The following is a 21284-nucleotide window of genomic DNA, read 5'->3' as shown; positions in this document are numbered from 1 at the left end:
TTTGTCTTCTCTTTTGTACATCTCTGAAAGAAAATTAAACTTCTTGAAAAATTCAGTGAACATGCTCTTCTGTCACAGGGCAGTCTCCAGTTAATATTGTTCTATGATGCAAAAGAACGTGGAATTGTAAATGTGAACCTTTATACTGCATTAAATAACATTTTATGGACAGAAAAAGAGCATATAATATTGAGGCAAAGAGGTAGAACATGAGAGTATGGAATAAGATGTAATTTATTTTCTTAAAATGGCTCTTCTCTATTGTATTTCAGTTCCATCTCTCTTTATAACAGATATTTTTATCAGACATTTATCTGCCATCACTTTCTGACATAGCAGACATCTTGTGATTTCCAATTTTATCACACAATAAACTACCTTTATGTTCTCAAAAATAACATGAGTTAGAATTGACTAAAAATAATCTACAGTATTACCATAGGTATTTCAAGCCATAAAACTGACTCTCTATGCTGTAACTAGCTATAAAGAATAGATTTGGGAGGACTTTGAAGAATTCTGCCAAAACATCTCAAAAGTGTTATACCTTTTTAAAAAAATTTTAATTTTTAATTTTTTTATTAAGGCATCATTTATATACACTCTTATGAAGGTTTCACAAAAAAAACATTGATTGTGGTTACTACATTCACCTATAATATCAAGTCCCCACAATACCCCATTGAAGTCACTGTTCATTAGCATAGTAAGATGGACAGTCAGTACTTGCCTTTTCTGTGCTACACTGCCTTCCCCATGACCCCCCCACACACCATGTGTACCAATCATAATACTCCTCAATCCCCTTCTCCCTTTGGTAACTGCTAGTCCCTTCTTGGAGTCCATGACTCTGGTGCTGTTTTATTCCTGCAGTTTTGCTCCACAAATGAGAGAAATCATTTGGCACTTGCCTTTCTCTGCCTGGCTAATTTCACTGAGCATAATAACCTCTAGCTCCATCCATGTTGTTACAAATGGAAGGATTTGTTTTCTTCTTATGGCTGAATAACATTCTATTGTGTCTATGTACCACATCTTTTTTATCCATTCATCTACTGATGGACACTTAGGTTGTTTCCATATATTGGCTATTTTAAATAGTACCATGATAAACATAGGGGTGCATATGTCTTTTTGAATCTGAGATCTTGTTTTCTTGGGGAAAATACCTAAGAGTGGAATTCCTAGGACAAATGGTATTTCTATTTTGAGTTTTTTGAGGAACCTCCATATTGCTTTCCACAATGGTTGAACAAATTCATAATCTCACCAGCAGTGTAGGATGGTTTCCCTTTCTCTGCATCCTTGCCAGCATTTGCTGTTCCTTGTCTTTTGGATGTTGGCCATCCTAACTGGTGTGAGGTGATATCTCATTGTGGTTTTAATTTGAATTTCCATGATAATTAGCAATGTGGAGCATCTTTTCATGTGCCTGTTGGCCATCTGAATTTCTTCTTTGGAGAAGTGTCTGTTATATCCTCCATCCATTTTTTAATCAGATTATTTGCTTTTTGGGTGTTGAGGCATGTGAGTTCTTAATAAATTTTGGGTGTTAACCCTTATCAGATATGTCACTTACAAATATATTCTTCCATACTGTAGGATGCCTTTTTGTTCTGATGATGGTGTCCTTTGCTGTACAGAAGTTTTTTAGCATGATGTAGTCCCATTTGTTCATTTTTTATTTGGTTTCCCTTGCCCGAAGAGATATGTTCATGAAAAAGTTGCTCATGTTTATATTCAAGAAATTATAGCCTATGTTTTCTTCTAAGTTTTATGGTTTCATGACACACATTCAGGTTTTTGATCCATTTCAAGTTTACTATTGTATATGGGGGTAGACAATGATCCAGTTTCATTCTCTTGCATGTAGCTGTCCAGTTTTGCCAACACCAGTTGTTGAAGAGAGTGTCATTTCCCCATTGTATATCCATGGCTCCTTTACCGTATATTAACTGACCATATATACTTGAGTTTATATCTGGGCTCTCTAGTCTGTTCCATTGGTCTATGGTTCTGTTCTTGTGCCAGTACAAAATTGTCTTGATTACTGTGGCTTTGTAGAAGAGCTTGAAGTTGGGGAGCATAATCACCCCAGCTTTATTCTTCCTTCTCAAGATTGCTTTGGCTAATCAGTCTTTTGTTGTTCCATATGAATTTTAGAACTATTTGCTCTAGTTCGTTTAAGAATGTTGTTGGTATTTTGATAGGGATTGCATTGAATCTGTATATTGCTTTAGGCAGCATGGCCATTTTGACAATATTAAGTCTTCCTATCCATGAGCATAGGATGTGTTTCCATTTATTCGTGTCTTCTTTAATTTCCTTATGAGTGTCTTGTAGTTTTCAGAGGATAGGTCTTCCACCTTCTTGGTTAGGTTTATTCCTAGGTATTTTATTCTTTTTGATATAATTGTGACTGGAATTCTTTTCCTGATTTCTCTTTCTGCTAGTTCATCATTAATATATAGGAATGCAATAGATTTCTTTGTATTAATTTTGTATCCTGCAACTTCTCTGAATTCAGTTATTAGTTCTAGTAGCTTTTGGGTAGATTTTTTAGGATTTTTTATGTACAGTATCATGTCATCTGCAAACAGTGACTCCTTCCTTACCAATCTGGGTGGCTTTTATTTCTTTGTTTTGTCTGATTGCCATGGCTAGGACTTCCAGTGCTATGTTGTACAAAAGTGGGGAGAGTGGGCATCCTTGTCTTGTTCCTGATCTTAAAGGAAAAGCTTAAGGCTTCTCGCTGTTAAGTATGATGTTGGCTGTCAGTTTGTCATATATGACCTTTGTTATGTTGAATTACTTGCCATCTATATTCATTCTTGTTGAGAGTTTTTATCATGAATGGATGTTGATTTTTGTTGAATGCTTTTTCAGAATCTATGGAGATGATTATCTAATCATGTGGTTTTAGTCCTTCTTTTTGTTGATGTGGTGGATGATGTTGATGGATTTTTTAATATTGTAGCATCCTTGCATCCCTGGAATAAATCCTGCTTGATCATGATGAATGATCCTTTTTATGTATTTTTGAATTTGGTTTGCTATTAGTTTGTTGAGTGTTTTTGTATCTATGTTCATCAGTCTGCAGTTTTCCTTTTTTGTGGTGTCTTTGTCCGGTTTTGGCATTAGAGTGATCTTGGAACTGCTTTTGCTACCTCCCACAGAAGTTGGAATGTTAAGTTGTTTTAATTTTCTCCATATATTGCTTGATCTTTGTTTTAATTTGGTCATTGATCCATTGATTATGTTCATCAGTCTGCAGTTTTTCTTTTTTTGTGGTGTCTTTGTCTGGTTTTAGTATTAGAGTGATCTTGGCCTCATAGAATGAGTTTGGAAGTATTCCTTTCTCATCTACTTTTTGGAAAACTTTAAGGAGGATGGGTATTATGTCTTCTTTAAATGTTTGATAATATTCAACAGTGAAGCCATCTGGTTCAGGAGTTTTGTTCTAGGTATTTTTTGATTACCAGTTCAATTTTGTTTCTGGTAATGGTCTGTTCATATTTTCTATTTCTTCCTGGGTCAGCCTTGGAAGGTTGTATTCTTTTAGAAAGTTGTCCATTTCTTCTAGATTATCCAATTTGTTAGCATATAATTTTTCACAGTATTCTATAATAATTCTTTGTGTTTCTGTGGAATCCATAGTTATTTTTACTTTATAATTTCTGATTTTGTTTATGTATGTAACTCTTTTTTTCTTGATAAATCTGCTTAGGGGTTTATCTGTTTTGTTTATTTTCTCAAAGTACCAGCTCTTGGTTTCATTAATTCTTTCTATTGTTTTATTCTTCTCAATTTTATTTATTTCTCCTCTTGTTGTTGTCTTCCTTGGATTCCTTGTATTGGGAGATCTGTGCACCTCCCTGTCCTGAGAGACTATCTCCTTCCCCATATTTGGGACTTTTTCAGCAATTACCTCCTCAAAGACACTTTGTATGCCTTTTTTCTCTCTCTTCTTCTGGTGCCCTTGTAATGAAAATACTGTTCTGTTTAGACTGGTCACACAGTTCTCTCAATATTCTTTCATTCCTAGAGATCTATTTTTCTCTCTGTGCCTCAGTTTCTTTGTATTCCTCTTCTCTAATTTCTATTTCATTTACCATCTCCTCTACTTCATCTAATCTGCTTTTAAATCCCTCCATTGTATGTTTCATTTTGGATACTGTATTTTTAAAAATTTATATCTCATTCTTGAATTCCTCCCTGAGGTCATGAATATTTTTCTCTAGCTCTGTGAGCATGTTTATGATTTTTACTTTGAAATATCTTTCGGGAAGATTGGTGAGTTCAGTTTTACTTGGACCTCTTTTTGGTGTTTGTGGGATTTTCGATTGAACCAGGTTCCTCTAGTCTCTGGAGCTGTTCAGCCCCTGGAGCGATGGCAAGGGTCACAGGTGAACAGTGCTGGTGCCTGCTGGGAGGAAATAGCTCTTTCCTGCTTCCTGGCTGCAGTGCCTGGCTCCATTACCAGGGCCAGTGGGTAGAGTGCACAGAGAGGTGCCTCTATGCTATATACTTTTAGCTTTTGTAGGCAGAGCTGCCCTCTGTTTGACCTGGCGCAATGGCAGGTGCACCTGGTGGTTTGCGAGCTGGTGCCAGCTGGGAGGAAGGAGCAGCTGCCTGTGTATTGTGGTTGGTAGCCTCATAGCTGCATTGCCAGCCAGGGAAATGGAGCATTTGAAGCTTCTGAAAATTCTCAACCAGCTGCTCTGAGTGTGCCAGGACAATTTTGTCCACCTGTTCTTTTTCCTGAGCAGTAAGCTCTCTGAAATCCTTTCACCTTTAGCAGCCCTCCTGCTGTTGGGAAGTCTCTCAGAGTTCCTGCCTTTCTTTTGTCCCAGAGTGGCTATTTGTGTGTACCTGTTTTCCACAAGTGGCTGGAATCTCAGTCTCTCCAAGTATTCCACCTGTCTTAACTTTTCAACTCCACTAATCTAAAGAGCACCATGTAATGTAGGTTCGTGCTCCCAGAGCAGATCTCCAGGGCTGGGTATTCAGCAGTCCTAGGCCCCACCCCTCCCCGCTCTGTTTCTCTTCCTCCCACTGGTGAGGTCGGGTGGGGGAAAGGCTTGGGTCCTGCCTGATCCCAGCTTTGGAACTTTACCCTTTTCCATGAGATCTGCTGTTTACCCCAGGTGTAGGCAGTCTACTGCAGACTTCTTTCCTGTTGTTCTTTCAGGATTAGTTGTATTTGTTATGTTTCATATTATATGTGGTTTTGGGAGGAGGTTTCTGTCTCACCTCTTATGGCATCATCTTTAAGTCACCGTCCAGTTTTATAGCTTTTATTTATAGTTAAATTAAGAAGAGAATGCTTTCTGATAGTTATATGAAAACAAAAACAAGACAAAAAATATTTCTCTTTAAATTCAGCCTCTTTGGTCAGTTTTCTCCACATTAATAATTGTGGTTGATATAATATTGGTAAGAAAAATTCCTTGAGTTCCATCATTTTGTAATTTTTTCTGATGACACACTTTTAATAAAGATTGACGATGACTTTCTGCTTGCTTCTATTAGAATACTAGGAACAGACTACATTTCAAAGTAACACACAGAGTGATCCTTTACCCAAATCCATCAAACCTGATCATTTTTGTCCATATGTGAAATGTCATTTTCTCAAATTTTATAAGCATCATCACCATCATATTATTCATAGCTTCTAAAATCTTGTTTCATATAAAAAGCATAGCAGTGAAGAAATCAGATCTGTGTCTTGTCCATCGTAATTAATCCTCAAATGTCTACAGATCCTTCTTCTTAATCTTCTTACAAATGGAACTAAAATTAGGTACTTTTCTATTCTTGGCATACTTGATTATTTTATAAAATGTGTAACAACAAATAGCATTTATTTTTTCTGTAGATGACTATGGGTAAAATTGCAACATTTCCAGAATCTCTTGCCTGGCCTTTGTGCATCTCCATTATCAGTAGGTGTTTCCAGGGACTGGAAAGAAGTAGTGCATATCCATATCAATAAGTAATTACAAGGGGCAGCAAGGGCATATCTGGACCAGAGAGTTTGGGTGGGATCCCTTTTTGCAGTCTGGTTGTGAAAGACATGGGCGAGCAGAAGTGGATGAGTGCTTGTCAGCAATAAATGGGTTTCTCCCACTTTCTTTCTACTTTTGACTGATTTTGGTTTAAAGATGTTTTGCCCATGCTAGGAAAATATTTTCTCCCCAGAGTTACAATGACCTATCTGGGTACATGACAGATTGAATTTACCATATTTGATGAAAAAATTAGGGAAATTAAACATCCAGACCTTACACCCATTCTTTTGCCAAGCAAATTTTAAAATTGCCTAACCAACTAGCAAATAATTTATTAGCTATAGCAAATTTTAAAATCATACCCTCATTACGTGATTACTGCCTTTTTTTTTCCTATCTTTGTGTCATCTAAAATCAAATGCAGGTTAACATCTGTAGTAATAAAATTCACTGCAAATGGCCTGGCGCTTGAGAAAGTTTTTGAATTAATACTTTATGGCACGTGTACAAATTCCACTTGGGTAAAGAGTATGTCTCCTATGTCAGACAGCCACAGCTTGAATCCTGATCAAAACAACACTAACTATGTAACCTTGAGAACCAAGCTATAAAATGGTAAAGATAGTAACATTGACTTAATACATTTAGAGGGGTAAATAAAAGGGATAAATCACTTAACCCAATTCTTGGCACATAGTACTTAAATGTTAACTATTACTTTGATGGCCAAATATAGATAAGATTATCAACAAATGGAAAGTTCCACACATAAGTGTGTTGACATATTTATATTGTCCATTTATTTCATATATGTCTATGTGTATATATATATATGTATGTTACCATCATATATATATGAATATATCCTAAACTGAAAACTACTTCAGGACAGAGATGAATCTTGAACTCATCCTACAAAGCATCTAATACATAATCTATAATTGATTTTTTGCTAATAGCTTTTATAGATGATGATGTGAACCAATATACAAGATCCATTTTTTACCAAGAAATTATAATTATAATCCAGAGAACATAGCCTATGTGACCTTCTGTAGAAGAAAATCTTACTGATGCCTTTCCAAAGAAAACATACTACCTAAAAATACGATGGGACCTTACTCTGTATATTTATCATTACCTAGTGCTATTAGTTAAACTTCACATTCAATGTTATGGATTCAAGCTATTTATATGCAGAATATTTTAAAAGTATGCATTGGTTATTGGTTCAAGGTTAGGAAAAGTTCTTTAAAAAGCAGGATAGGAAAAGTAAAACAATAGCTTGAACACTTTTAAAAGTTTCATAATATAGTGCTGCAAAAACTAGAATAGAATTTGAAAATTCTGCCAGACAGGCAAAGAATGTGCTATAGCAATGAGTTCTATTAGTTAAAACAGTAGATTGGCAGTGCTTTGGAATGTCTTTATCCTTTTAGTGAAGTATATTACTTATTGTTTGCAATTCATTAATTCTTAAAACTAACCTCACAAAATTTATTAAGCATAATTGAATACCAATACTGAATAGGCTTAAGAAAACTTATTTTGAAAATCAGGGAAACCAAGATTTTATTTAAACCTCTTCTAAAATGTAGTATTTCATTCCAAATAGCCAGACCTTTATTATGCATCAGCATTTGTTAAAAGTCCTTGTGTATTCTTAAAAGTAAAACCTATTATAAAGTCCAAGTCACAACATATCATTATTGATTGATTGGCTAAAGATATTCTTAGTTTCTTATGTATTTTAGAATATTTTCAAGAGACTTGAGAAGTTGTTAAAGGATTATAACTTTGCTTAGCATGTAAAAATAGAAAAGTAAAACAAAAGTTCTAAAATATTAGTAGTATTTGGGATTCATTTGGAACATGTAAGAGCTAAAGTTATCCTATGACTTATTTCTAAGCTTTTTCAAACTCCTCCCAATTATATTGAAAAAAAAAACATAACAATGTAGTGTGATGGGAAAGAACCAATTTTAAATATTAAAGATGTACAACTATAAAATATTTAAACATTATTTGTAATGTCTACATATTATTTTTAAAGTGCAAAGAAAAATAATGAGAAAGAACTTTCTAAAAATGTCTTTCATATTAGACCTGTAAAATATCTCATTGCCATAAATTTAGCTATTAAAATTTAATTCAGTACTTCTTTTATTAAAAATAATTCATGCATTAAAACATTTAAATTATTTTTTATTAAAATGTGAACTATATCATATTGTATTGGAAGCTACAAGGTTCTAAGGTGGTAAACCTGGTAGCAATTTAATTTTCCCAAGAATATTTTGAAGCATTAGCCTCATATATATGATGAATGTTATCGACATACTTGAAACTCTTGAGTTCTGTTATCAGTTAGCTTTTGTTGCATAATGTGTTATCCAGAATTTAGTGGTTTAAAAAAATAACATTTATTTAGCTCATAATTCTGAACATTAGCAAATTAATCTTGATTCAGCTATACAGTTCTGCTGATCTGGGCCAGGCTTAGCTGATCTTACCTGGGTCTCAATCTTGGACCTCCTAGGAGATAGCTGAGAGTAGTCAGGTGGCCTGAGTTTTAGTCCCTGCAGCCTCTCATCTTCCAGAAATCTACTTTGGTCTTCTGCTCATGGTGAAGCAAATTCCAATAAGGAATCTCTTTCCAAGTCTCTGATTGTACTAATTTTGCTACTGCCCTACTGACCAAACATAGTAACTCTTTAAGTGCAGGATCAATGTCCACAGGGTTTAAAGATGTGGCTGAAGGGCAGTATGGATAAATTGAGGGCCATTACTACAACAACCTGCAATAATCACTTGAGCCTTTAAATATATTGAAAATGAGAAAGAACAACCAAACAAAAAAACATTAAAATATTTAAGATTGGGTCTCATAAAGAATCTCACATAATGAACTACTGTTAGCAGGTGACTGATAAAAGTTGATGGATTGAAATAGATATTAAAATGGAAGGGCATAAATTAACCAAGCATATCTCAAAATTGCTTGATCAATATTTAGGATGAAAATACTGAGCATGGAAACCATCTTTGTTAGAGTGGTAATTAGGAAAAAAAATGAGTGAAATTAAAAATAGCTAGTGAAATCAAAGTGAGAGGTTTGAACTCATTAAGAAAAGTTACTGAAGTAATTATTGAAAATATTAGGTAGAAAAAATAGTTGGTTATTGATTAATAATATGTATAATAACAAATTCAGGATTTTGAATGAAAATAAATTTGATAAGTTTCATTAGGTTATAAATTCCATAGGGACAAGGCCTGTGTATATTTTTGTTCAACATTATATTCCATTACTCCCTTTACATTTAGTGGGATACCTGGCACAAATTAAGCACTAGTAATTATTTTTTATTGAGTTAGCTGATTAATGTTTTTATTTTATTTTATTTTATTACTCTGTTTTGTTAAAATATTTTATAAAATATGAAAATATCTGGCTCAGTTCCCATTTCTCAGGGCTGGTAAATGTGACCCTCCCAGGAAGCCTGTTCTCTGATTCTAGGCTCTATCGTCTGTTCGCAAGGCAAGAAGCTTAGTATAAAAGGTTGTCATCTCCCATCTAGAACAGTCTGTGTTAAGTGGAAAGCAGGAACTCATCATTTCGTGAAAAATATCACTTGGTACAGTAGCCCAGAAAGGCTTGAAAAAGGTCATTTCTCCCACTTTGGGTCTTGGACTAGCCCTTCTTCCTCTCAAAGCAACTAACTGGGGGGTTGTCTTAAGAGGTTTTTAAAGAGAAGTTTTGATTCTCCTTCCACAGCCTCCAACCAATCTCTTTGAGATGCTTTAAAGAATGACTTTTCTTGGAAAAGGGAAGCAGAAAGGTAAAATTTGATGTATTAGAGCAAGAAAAATTCACAATAAAATATCCTACAAAATAGATATAATCATGCCATATTACAAAGGAGTAAGTTAAGCAAAATAATTTTTTTTACATGTTAAACAATGTATTCATTGGTTAACAGTTTGGGGTTAAACCAGGATTAGGGCTGAGATCTTAATTATATTATGGTGTTTTCTCTACTGGTTGGTTCTAGTGCTTCTGAAATTCAAGGTGAATTGTGAATTGTGAATACAAAACAAATTCTGATGTCAAAGGAAATACACTTTAGTTCATGGATGTTTACATACTTCAGGGTAGTTAATATAGAGAGAATTTCTGATATGGAAATCATTTTGGTATGTTAATCTTAAACATATGTTCAATGACAGGAAAGTGATCTCCTGTGTTAGCATTATATATTTGGTTCCTGTTTTTCTCATCTGCCTGCTGCACACTTCTATGCTAGGAGTAGAGTCAGGGCACTGAACAACACAGAAAATTTCCCCTTCCCATGGAGTCTACAATCTAGTGAGGGAGCCTATAATAAAGAATAAACAAATACTGCATAGAAAGATAATTACAAATTGTGATGAGATGTGGTAAAGATGTGTTGGGGGTAAGCTTTAGACGGAAGGTGAGGTCAGGAGAACATCTGATGAAGTAATACCTGACCTCACAATTGCAGGAGGAGAGAGCTACACATACTATTTGGGACTAAAAGCATTCCAGACTAAGCGAATGAAAGCAAGTACCAAACCTGCCAAGTCGTAGAAAGGAAGCCCACCTTGAAAAACTCTCCTAAAGTGGGGAGATACTACCAAAAATGGATTTGGAGAGGGAAAGAAATGCAAATACATTTTAATGTAAGTGACCTTGCTATCAGTTAGACACAAAAATCTCACAGCTTGATTCCAACTGTCTAGGGAAGTTGTAACAGTACTTATATATCCCATGGAAATAGAAATATTCAGTGACTCCTCTTGGTGAAAAAACAAAGCCACTGGACCAGAGTAGCACAGAGTCAGGTAACCCCAAAGATCCCAAAGTCTCCAATGTACAATTCTGCCTTTCTCTCCACAAGATAAGAACAAGTATTTATTGACACTATTCACTTGGTACCCACTATGTACCAGGCAGTTCACAAGTAGTTCACATACAGTAACCCATTTAATTTATTACCATCGTGTATAAAAAGGCAACTATAATTATGAGCATTTTACAAAACATTAGGAAATTTAAACTTAGAAAAAGAAAAAAAAATGCACCCAAAGTAAACCAGGTAGTCATGGATAGAGCGAGGATTTGAACTTACATTGGCTCCAAACACTGAGTCACTTGGAGTAAAATGCTACAGGGAAAGGGTTCTCTTTGGAACTTGGGTGAGGGTAGTAGGTAGGGAGAGGGTGCAACTGCAAAGTGAGGGGACAGAAATCAGCGGAAGGCACACTCCATGAGGGAGTTTCCTACTATTAACCCACCCCACCAAATACTTTGGTTGGTTCTGTCATTTAGTTTAGTCCTTGGCAAATCCTGTGCCCCAAATCCCTTTGGTGATGAAGCCCTGGCATTTGGTACTTAAATCACTAGATCATAATCCCTATTTTTTGTATTTAACTGCTCAGAGGGATCTTTAGATCCATAAACCCTTCACTCTGTGCATTATATCCCTGCTTCTTGGGGAGTCTACAGATGCACTGGGGACATGCACTCACCCAGGAACAGGGGACCTTTTGTAATTTCAAAATGTAAAAATGAACAATATTGAGAAAATCTAGCTTACCTCTAAATTTGATGTTAGTGTAGAACTCATGATAGAGAAGAACTAATAGCCCAAAATAGGAGAACAAGCTGGCACACATATCGGTAAATAACTTTTTACTGCTCACTCACTATTCTGCTAGGACATTTGGCCTTAGCTTCTTTTCCTTTACAATTATAGTCTCCTTTTGAGTGAAGAAATAAAAATGTCCAGAATGGTACAAAATTCTGCAGTGCAGACATTTATTCCTGGGAAAAAATTGGAGATAACCAGTAAGTTTCTCGTGTGCTTATGAATCAGTAACTCTTGATATCAGGGGTCCACAAAAGGGAGCAGCTAGAAACTTAGGTTACTACCTCTCATATTGATAGTTGGTGGAGGACGTGACAGACTTTTAAGAGAGAATAGGAGAAAAAAATGTAAAGGCTATGTAAATAAATGTGTAACTTCTCTGACATTCGCTTTCATTTCATGCATGAGCTCAGTGCAGTGACTAGATTAGCATGTTCTGTTTTCAATTCAGTAACTGAAGTTTGTTATGAAAGTCGAGTGATACAGATGGTAGGCAATTATTCATGCTGCATCAGAAACTATGAAGGCACTATCAAAATGTGATTGTTGATTAATAATCATGGTTTCTGGAAAAAAATTACTGAGTGAAAATGAAGTCCCTGGTGGGCTCAAATGTTTGCTATTGCATCAAGCTAAGGCAAGGTTAAAATGTCAGTGTCATTAGTTATGAGATCAGATGACCTAGACTATCATTTTCACCTCTAAAGTTTGCCAGTTTAAACCAGGATTTTTATTGTGATTATATTATTACTATTATCAATGTGCCCTTCTAATATATCATGACTCTAAGGGAACCTTATAATAACTATAATATTTCTTCTTTTTATAAAAATGACCCTGTTTCCTCCTTGTTAAAGCATTCAATTGGATGTTGCTTTTAAAGGAGTTTACAAATACAAAGTACATGACAGCAAATGGTAAACAACCTGCACATAGTACAATAAATTTCATCATTAATAAGAATAACAATGAGAACTAAATGCTATCAAACTTGCTTCCTATAATGATCTCTAACTTTTCACAATAATGTGCCAAGACATTATGGACTAGACTGAATTATGTCCTCTCCTTCCCCTCCCAAATTCATATGTTGAAGCCTTAACCTCTAAGGGACAGTATTTGGAGATGGGGCCTTTAAGGAGATAATTAAGTTCAAATGAGTCACAAGGGTGGGACCTTAACCCAATAGGAGTGATGTCCTCACAAAAAGAGGTGGAGTCACCAAGAGTGAGACACACAGAGACGAAAGCCAGGTAAGGATACAGTGAGGAAGTGGTCATCTGCAAGCCAAGGAAAGAGGCCTCAGGAGAGACAAAACCAGCTAACACCTTGATTTAGGATTTCCAGCTTGCAGAACTCTGAGAGAATAAATTTCTGTTGTTGAACTACCAGTCTGTGGTATTTTTGCTATGGAAGCCCTAGAAGACCAAAGCACAGGTAAGGATCAGTGTGACTATTTGAAAAAGAAGTGAACTGGCCTGTCAAATCTCAGTTTAAAATATTTCCCAAGCACCTGTTCTAAGAATCAGTCCAGACTTGATGAATCCGATGACTTCCTGGATTCACAGCCTGAAATGAACCACTATATCTATAAATGATCTTTCAGAGCTGGATATTACTCTAATTTAACCAAGTGCTTTTGAGTTATATGGAATTTGGGGTAAGGGAGTAGATATGTAAGCCTTGTTCGGATTTTTTAAATACAGCACTTGATTCTACTTTTCTGGCTCTCCAAAATCAGGGAAGCCCAGGTTTCCTGGATATTTTGGAAGGATTTTGATTATTTTTGATTATTTAAGTCATGCTTTCAATGTACTAATATTTATTAGTCACTTACTATGTTCTGAGCAGTATTCTATTATTGTGGATGCAACAAACAAGACATAAACCTTCCCTCAGCTAACAGTATGGCACAGATCTCACTCCAGTCTACAATCTCTTACTGGTCTGCCATGCGCTTGATACCGAATGTGAGAGGCAGCTTTTGGAAACTTCTAGAGTGATCTGGCCTAAGTGAAAAATCCAAGATTTTTGTTTGTTTGGTTTATATTTTAAAAAGTTTTAGTCTGGCCTTTGATTAACAGGGAATTAAACAAACAAATAATACAAAAATAGTCCTGTACCACAGATAGTTTGGGAAGTCCTATTCTCTGTAATACCTGTGTTTACCACAGCTTGTGGAAAATAGAAAAAAAATTCAAACAGACAAGCTGTTTACTGACAATTTTCCACATATTTTTATTGTTTACTCTCACGTGAAATGGAAATAAACTTAATACTGTATTTGGGGTCATCTATTGAGTATATTTTATTTTAAAGTGAAAAAAATTCAATTATAACTTTATACAAATCTGTCCTTTTCTTTATTGTATTATATGTCTTTTGTTTCAAACAGTAACAAAGAGCAATTGCACTTAGATAATTAATGGAAACCCATGTCAATGGCTTGGTTTACAAGGATATAAAATAATTATCCAGGAGCCTCTGCTTCTTATATTGCAGATTAGCAGGAGATGGACCAGTCAGGATATGAATCATTTTTGTTGTTGTTGTTGTTTTATTATTTTTTTTTTAAGTATAGTTGATATACAATGTTATATTGGTTTCAAGCATACAACACAGTGATTCAACAGTTAAACATATTACTAAATCCTCATCCCCACTAGTACAGTTACTGTCAACATACGAAGATGTTATGGAATCATTGACTATATTCTCTATGCTGTACAACCATCCCTGGAAACAATTTATATTATGATAGAGGTTTTTGTGCCTCTATCCCCTCACCCACTCCAAACCTCCCCCCATCATAACCACCAGTCATTTTTCAGTGTCTATGGGTCTACTGCTGTTTTGATCATTTCGTTTTTTTTTTTATTCCACATATAAGTGAAATCAAATGATATCTGTCTTTCTCTGTCTGGCTTATGTTATTTAACATAACACCGTCTAAGTCAGAAGATGGCTCTGTTTTGACCACTGGAGTGAGAAAGGATCTGTGGGAGAAATTTTTCCGTTTAATTTTTTCAGGTAAAGTCCAGGTCATTCTTTCCTGGCTTTCCTAAGATGAGAAAGTTAGCAATTCATGTGCCCAGTCTTGGCCCAGGAAGATTCACTAACAACCCGTTGGACATCAGTCACATGCCTCCTCAAAAACAGAATATCTATATTGTAAAAACATCCTGTTTGAAACCAAGGTAGACAAGGGCTGGGAAAACTATGCAATGTTATTATTATTTTCTTGAATTTTAAGTGGTTTGATTGAAAAGAAATCAAAATGAAAAAATTATAAGTGAGATTGGAAAGACTTGAGTAAACTAGTCCAGAAAATATTTGGCAGCCCATGAAATGGAGCAATACAAAGTTAATAGTTATGAATTACATTGGTGTCAGATAAAACAGTAATTACTTGGTATATGTTCATGAGTAGAACAAAGTTCAAAAGATGTTACATCACACTATCCTTAAGTTTACAGAAGAAAAAAATTAATGCTATAAATATATATCTAAGAAACATTACCAAGCTGTCCAATTACTAATAAACTTTTTTCTTTCCTCAGATTTGTAGGAATTTATGCTGAACTATGAAGTTCTCTCACTATGCAGAATTTTTATCCAGCCTACTCTAATGTACAAAAGCAATCAGTTTTTGCCAGTTCTGTTAAAAAACAAAACAAAACTGGTATACCATCTTTCCATGCAATGTAATCAACTCTCTTTTATTTTCTCCTTCTGCAAAGGGGAACCTGTTTTATTTTTTCTTTTCTCTTGGCAATAATGGGGTAGAGTGTAATTGCAAACTCTCTGCATGTGCCTAGAATGAAATCTTCACAGGATTTTTTTCGCTTTATAAATAAATCATTTTCTAGGATCTGTCCTTTTTTTCCCAAATGTTGTTTTTCCACGGAAGATTTTGTAAAGTCTAATTTGAACATAGAATATAATTGGTTTCTTTATTAATTTGTCTAAGCTGTTTGGTACAATTACAGGTATTTTTCTATGAGAATAGCCTTTTCTTTAAGTGCTAAGATTCATTTGGGTTTGAAATGTCAGAATGTTTGAGCAACACTATGGCATCTTAATGTAGATACTTGAATAGTTTCTTCAGGAAAAAAATCAAGTATTTCACTATTTTTATGATTAATTGAAAAAACAAAAATTGTTTATCTAGCTATTACCCAAATCCTAAATAAATTGGATGCTGTGTAATATGGAAGGTAAAGTTTAAATTTTACTTTCTACAAATCACATGCAAAATCATGCTAACAGATGACTGTAATTAAATATTACAGGGTCTCTTTTCTATTTTTCCTCAATCAGTGTAACAAAAGGGAAGAGAGGACATAGAGAAGTGGCATGCTGAGTAGCAATTAATGAATACAGTTTTCCATTTGGGAGGAATTAAGAAATTTTGAGTTCTATAATAGAATCCAATTCATCATGGGTCTACCATTTATTATTTTCTGAAATCTGAAAGCTTGCGTACCTCTCTACATCTCAATTCAGACCTAATAAATCTACCAGTATTGCTAAAAAACTCAAATAAGAAAATCTGAACACATATTGTAAACTGGAAGGGTCTCTGTAAATGTAGACTTTATTTGGTTTCTTAATGTTTACCTCTATTTCTTCTGTGTACAAGACTTGAATCATTTAATTGTAGTCTGATCTAAGGGGAAATGGGCATATTTCATTTTTAAATTGTTGACAATTGAATTTTGAGAAATTAAACTCCCATTTGAGTGTTTTTATTTACATTGATCTCTGAAATAATGGATATCTTTCTTTGTCATTCTTTTCTTTGTGACCCAGAATAAATGTATTTTCCATGGATTTATCAGATGCCTTCATGAACATATTGATATTTTCATCCTTTACTACCAATTTATTTCATATTTTTTTCCAGAGTCTCCTTTTAAATTTTCACTGTAGTCAGAGGCAAAGATTCAAGATTAAAAATGACTGAGGGGTTGAAAAGTTTAGATAAGTTGCCAAATCTAATGGGGGGGATTTTCAGTGCGGTGACCTTTCTTCCAGTCATTTTGGCATTCTTTGGCCCCTAAGGTAATTGAGAAAAGACAAACATCTGTCTGGCTGCAGAGAAGCAGAAGAATTTCATTGCCCTCATTTAGCAGAGAGGCTCCACATAAAGCAGTGTGACAAATCACAATTTTTCCAAGAAGTGTGTTTTGACCCAAGATTATATATGTCCCAGAAACATTTTCTTTCCTAATGCAACACAGCAGGAAGCAAGATTTTGGTTTCCCTCTTCTGTTGAGCTTTATCAGCTTTCTGATTTCCATGACTTACAGCATATTTATCTTGAATTCTCAATGTTTCTAACCATCTCAGACTGATGGAATAAAGAATAACATCAGGCTTTTGAAGACCATAAGTGGTTCGTAACATCTCTGAAATGTGTGTATGTGTGATTTAGGGTGGTAATTGGTCTGTGAACCTATTGGAGGCAACCATAATAAAACACTGATGGATGAGAAATGTGTGAATGGTTCTCAATTATTTAAAAATAATTAGCAGCAAATAAACATGAATTCTCATCTATTGACTATTCCAGCTGACAAAGCACTTCCTATTTAAGGAACTTCCCACTTGCTATTCCTTTTGCCTCGTAGGCCCTCCTACTGCCCCACCACCCTCCATGTCCATCTCACTCCCAATCCCTACAATCTCTTCTTTATCACCAACCACTTTCCCATGTCTACTGCTGGATCTAATAATGGTTGATTCTTTCGTATTACCCTGTTTTATGTTTCTACATAAAACTTAGACTGACATACTCAATATGTATTTATTATTTATTTATCATCTGTTTTCTTCCCCAGAGAATGTCATCTCTCTGAACTTGAACTTGGAGACTGTTTTATTCACTGTTTAAGACAGTGAGTGATACACAGTAAGTATGCAGTAACTATTTATTGAATTAATGAATGAATGACTTTCTGAAACTTACGAAGTTCTTGGTAAATGATATATTTCACAATAATAATTATCTTCAAACTAAAGGGAATCATGAGTTTCTATTTTAAAGATGTATCAAATAGATTGTCATTTTATTGTTTAATAGATCTTATTTCAGAAACAATAACTCACTTGAGAATGTGTTTGTACATATCTAATTAAAGCACTTCTAAATGAAATAGAAATAATGTCAGAATCCTTTTGGCAGGTAAAATGAATTTGGCAATCTGGTAAAATGCCGTTTATTCTTTTTCAGGTATGTTTATTTTCAAATGTCATTTCATCATATGTAATTTTATGATCTAAGCATAATACCCTAGAATTACAGGAATATTTAAAGTTCAAGATCCTATAAATGGTCCCTTCAAACCAATAACTTCATAAATGAGGAAAAGGTCTATGTTCTCAGAATTGTCTAATGACATTTCTTATGATACAATCTAGTTTTCTTGATTCCTAAACTTGTACCCATTTTTTGTGATCTTCCTCAATGGTCTTATAATCCCCTGCACATATGTGAAACTACATTTAAATTGTTAATTCTTAAGAACCTCTGTAGTATAGGGGTTGTTTTCTTCATTTCTTTATTCTATTTCCTACCAGGAATTATACACATCCTGATATAAAGCAGCACCTCCATGGTGGTGGTTAAATAATTGAAGTAATGAAAGAATAATGGTAACTAATTTCTTGCTTTACATTTATAAATGCCTAAATGTACATATTATTTCAATTGATTATGATGATGATCCCATACATGAAGAAGCTGCCCTGTCAGTAAGGTCCTTGGTAACAGAGTAGTCTCAGTAATTTTGGTGACAGCAATACCTGAAAATATATGCAAAGCTAAATTGTAATCTTCAACATTCAGGCATTTAATGTGAGTGGTTCCTCTCCATGCAACACTATTCTTTCCAAACCTATCTATCTTATACATTAGGCAATATTCAATTATTCATTCTACAATTTTTAAAAAAGTACGTATCTCAAGAATGCAAAATGTGCAAATTATCTTACCATTTTAAGTTCATGAGTACCTTTAGAAACTTCCTTACTTCTCAGTCCCACACTGTAACACCCAGAGATCTCCTTTCATCATTTTGACAGCAGGAATGAGTTTGTAAATATTCCTTGAATGTATTTCACAGGTCAGCAGTCTCACTCCAATATAGATCTACATCTTAGATTAGATTATGATTTGTTTTCTGCTTTACCTTCACCCTGACATGCTATTTCATATAATGAAACCATCAATCAATAGAATCCTTGTGGGGGGGGATTCAGTAAAGAAAACAACCTGTGTTCAGCTTAATTATAAACTCATTAAAATAAGAACATGACATTTCCAAAGCACTGATTTATTCCTATAAGACAAATTCCACTGAAAGCTAAGTGCAGGGTTTACTGTCCTGAAAACATTCTTAATTAACTAAAACCATGAACAAGCAAAGTCATCACTGATCTGGATGGACCTCAAAAGCCTGCTGGTTTTGCCTTGAAATGAATAGACAGAGTAGGTCACAGGTAAGTAATCTCAATTATAGCTTAATTTCCACCTTCTCCAGAACTCTATAAGAAAAAAAATATATATATATATATATTCCCAGAGAAAACTTTTTTCTTATATGATTTCTGAGGGATTTGATTACAATGCCATGCCGAGGGGGAAACACTACTGGTTTATATCTTATAAAAGAAATTGCATATGTTTAGAGATGGTATTCAAAGGGTCCCAATATCCACATACAAATAGATAATTCAAAATTTAACTATGCTCACAGAACACTTTAACTTGTTAGAATTTGTTCTTGCTTCTGGTCTCTTTTCAGTAGGTTAGTAGTTAATTTTTTGGAGAAGAGAATCATAGCATAGGGATGTTTTGTGAATGGACAGAAGTCAAATAGGTAGTAAATCACAGAAGAAGGCGCTCTCCTTATCACCTCTGGAGAGAGAGCACTTGCTGTGTCCAAATATTTGAATGCCTGGGCATGTTTCCTCAGAATATACTCCTTGCCATGCATGTGATTATCCTGATTCAGTCATAGCAAGAGACTCTTCAAAGGGCTTACTCTCTTGGAATCCTCATTTGGAATTCAATGGCCATTTTGCACCAGTAACTTTCCTTACCATTGTGCATTACCATTTCCAGAAAATGTATTCTAGAATGTAAGCTAAAATGCAACCCATTTAAAAGCAATCTCTATGCATTCACATGTTGAAATGCAAACACACACAAAAAAATAGATCTATGAATCCTTGTCATTCTCTCTCCTGATCCATGTTTCTGAACTGATATATTCCATAGTTTGAGCACTGAAGGTACTAAAAAGAATTCCAAAACTTTAAATATTTTTCTGTCACAAAATAACTCTTTGGGTTTCAATACTTGAAGGATAATTAAAATATGTGGGTAATGAAAATGTGTGGTAGTAATTGATTTACTCTGGAATTGTTTTACTTGAAAAATAATGAAATATTTTTAATTCATAGTTTCCCCCATTATATTAACAGGATGATGTGTTAAAAGGAGCCATGGAGTAAAACTGAATGACACACTCATTTTGCAGCATCATCAAAATGTGATGTCTTCCTATGGCACGTGGGTGAAAACCAATCCTATAACCTATTACTCTCCCATGTAATTGTCCTTCCACTCACTCAGTCTCTCTTATTCTCAGGGAACAATGAAAAGAAACATCCCCAAAAGAGTAGAAAGTGCTCTTTGGTCACTGATATAATTGGATTGCATATATTTATGTTCTAGTAGATCAGGGTCAGAGATTGAATTGAATTGGAAATTCCATTATAATTCTCCCTAAATGAAAAAAGAAACTTGAAAGAAATGATCTCTGGAATTGTATATTTTGAAAGTTGAGCCACACAAGCCTGCAAAATCTCTGCTCTGAAATATACCTTACTCCCCTCCACCACCACCCAGTCAGTATTCTAAATAAAGAAATCTAGGTTTACTCCTCACTACAATTAGTTGTTAACCAATAAACTGTGAGTCAAAGAGGACTATGTTTAAGAAAGCAGACTTCTCTATACATCCTATATATCAGAAGAAACAAGACATCGGGTTGAGAAGTAATTACTTTTAAGTTATTGTATCATTGGAAATGTTATGTATTTCACATTTTTGTGGTTGTTAGAAATATATTTAGAAACATATAAATATAATACATAGATAAATATTTATAAAATTTATCTAATTGTATATTTAAATAAATTTTCAAACAGAAATAAATATTAATCAATAGTTTTTTATGTTCTTAAAAAACATTTTTTAGAGAAAGAAATAAGGCTGGTGCTGCAGTAAACAAAAGGGGGACTTTTGAACAAAAAGCTTAGTATGTTTTTATGAACACACATGCATATACAAAGCCAGTGTGGAAATTAATAATTTGGGACATAAGATTTTTGAAATGCTAATATATAACTTTAGACATATATGATTATTTTAAATAAATCTTCCACCTTTTGGATTTAGTTCCCACATAGTTTACCAAATATATGGGATGTTAACTTCATTATTTCTGTATTACAATTTGGTCATTAAGTCAGAAGAGTACAGCTTTCAAAATGTGATGGCCTAATGGTCACCTGAATGATATATGAC

This window comes from Manis pentadactyla, chromosome 5, assembly GCF_030020395.1.
Source record: "Manis pentadactyla isolate mManPen7 chromosome 5, mManPen7.hap1, whole genome shotgun sequence".
In the NCBI taxonomy this organism is placed as follows: domain Eukaryota; kingdom Metazoa; phylum Chordata; class Mammalia; order Pholidota; family Manidae; genus Manis; species Manis pentadactyla.
The sequence above is the reverse complement of the archived record's forward strand: the minus strand, read 5'-3'. Positions refer to the sequence as shown.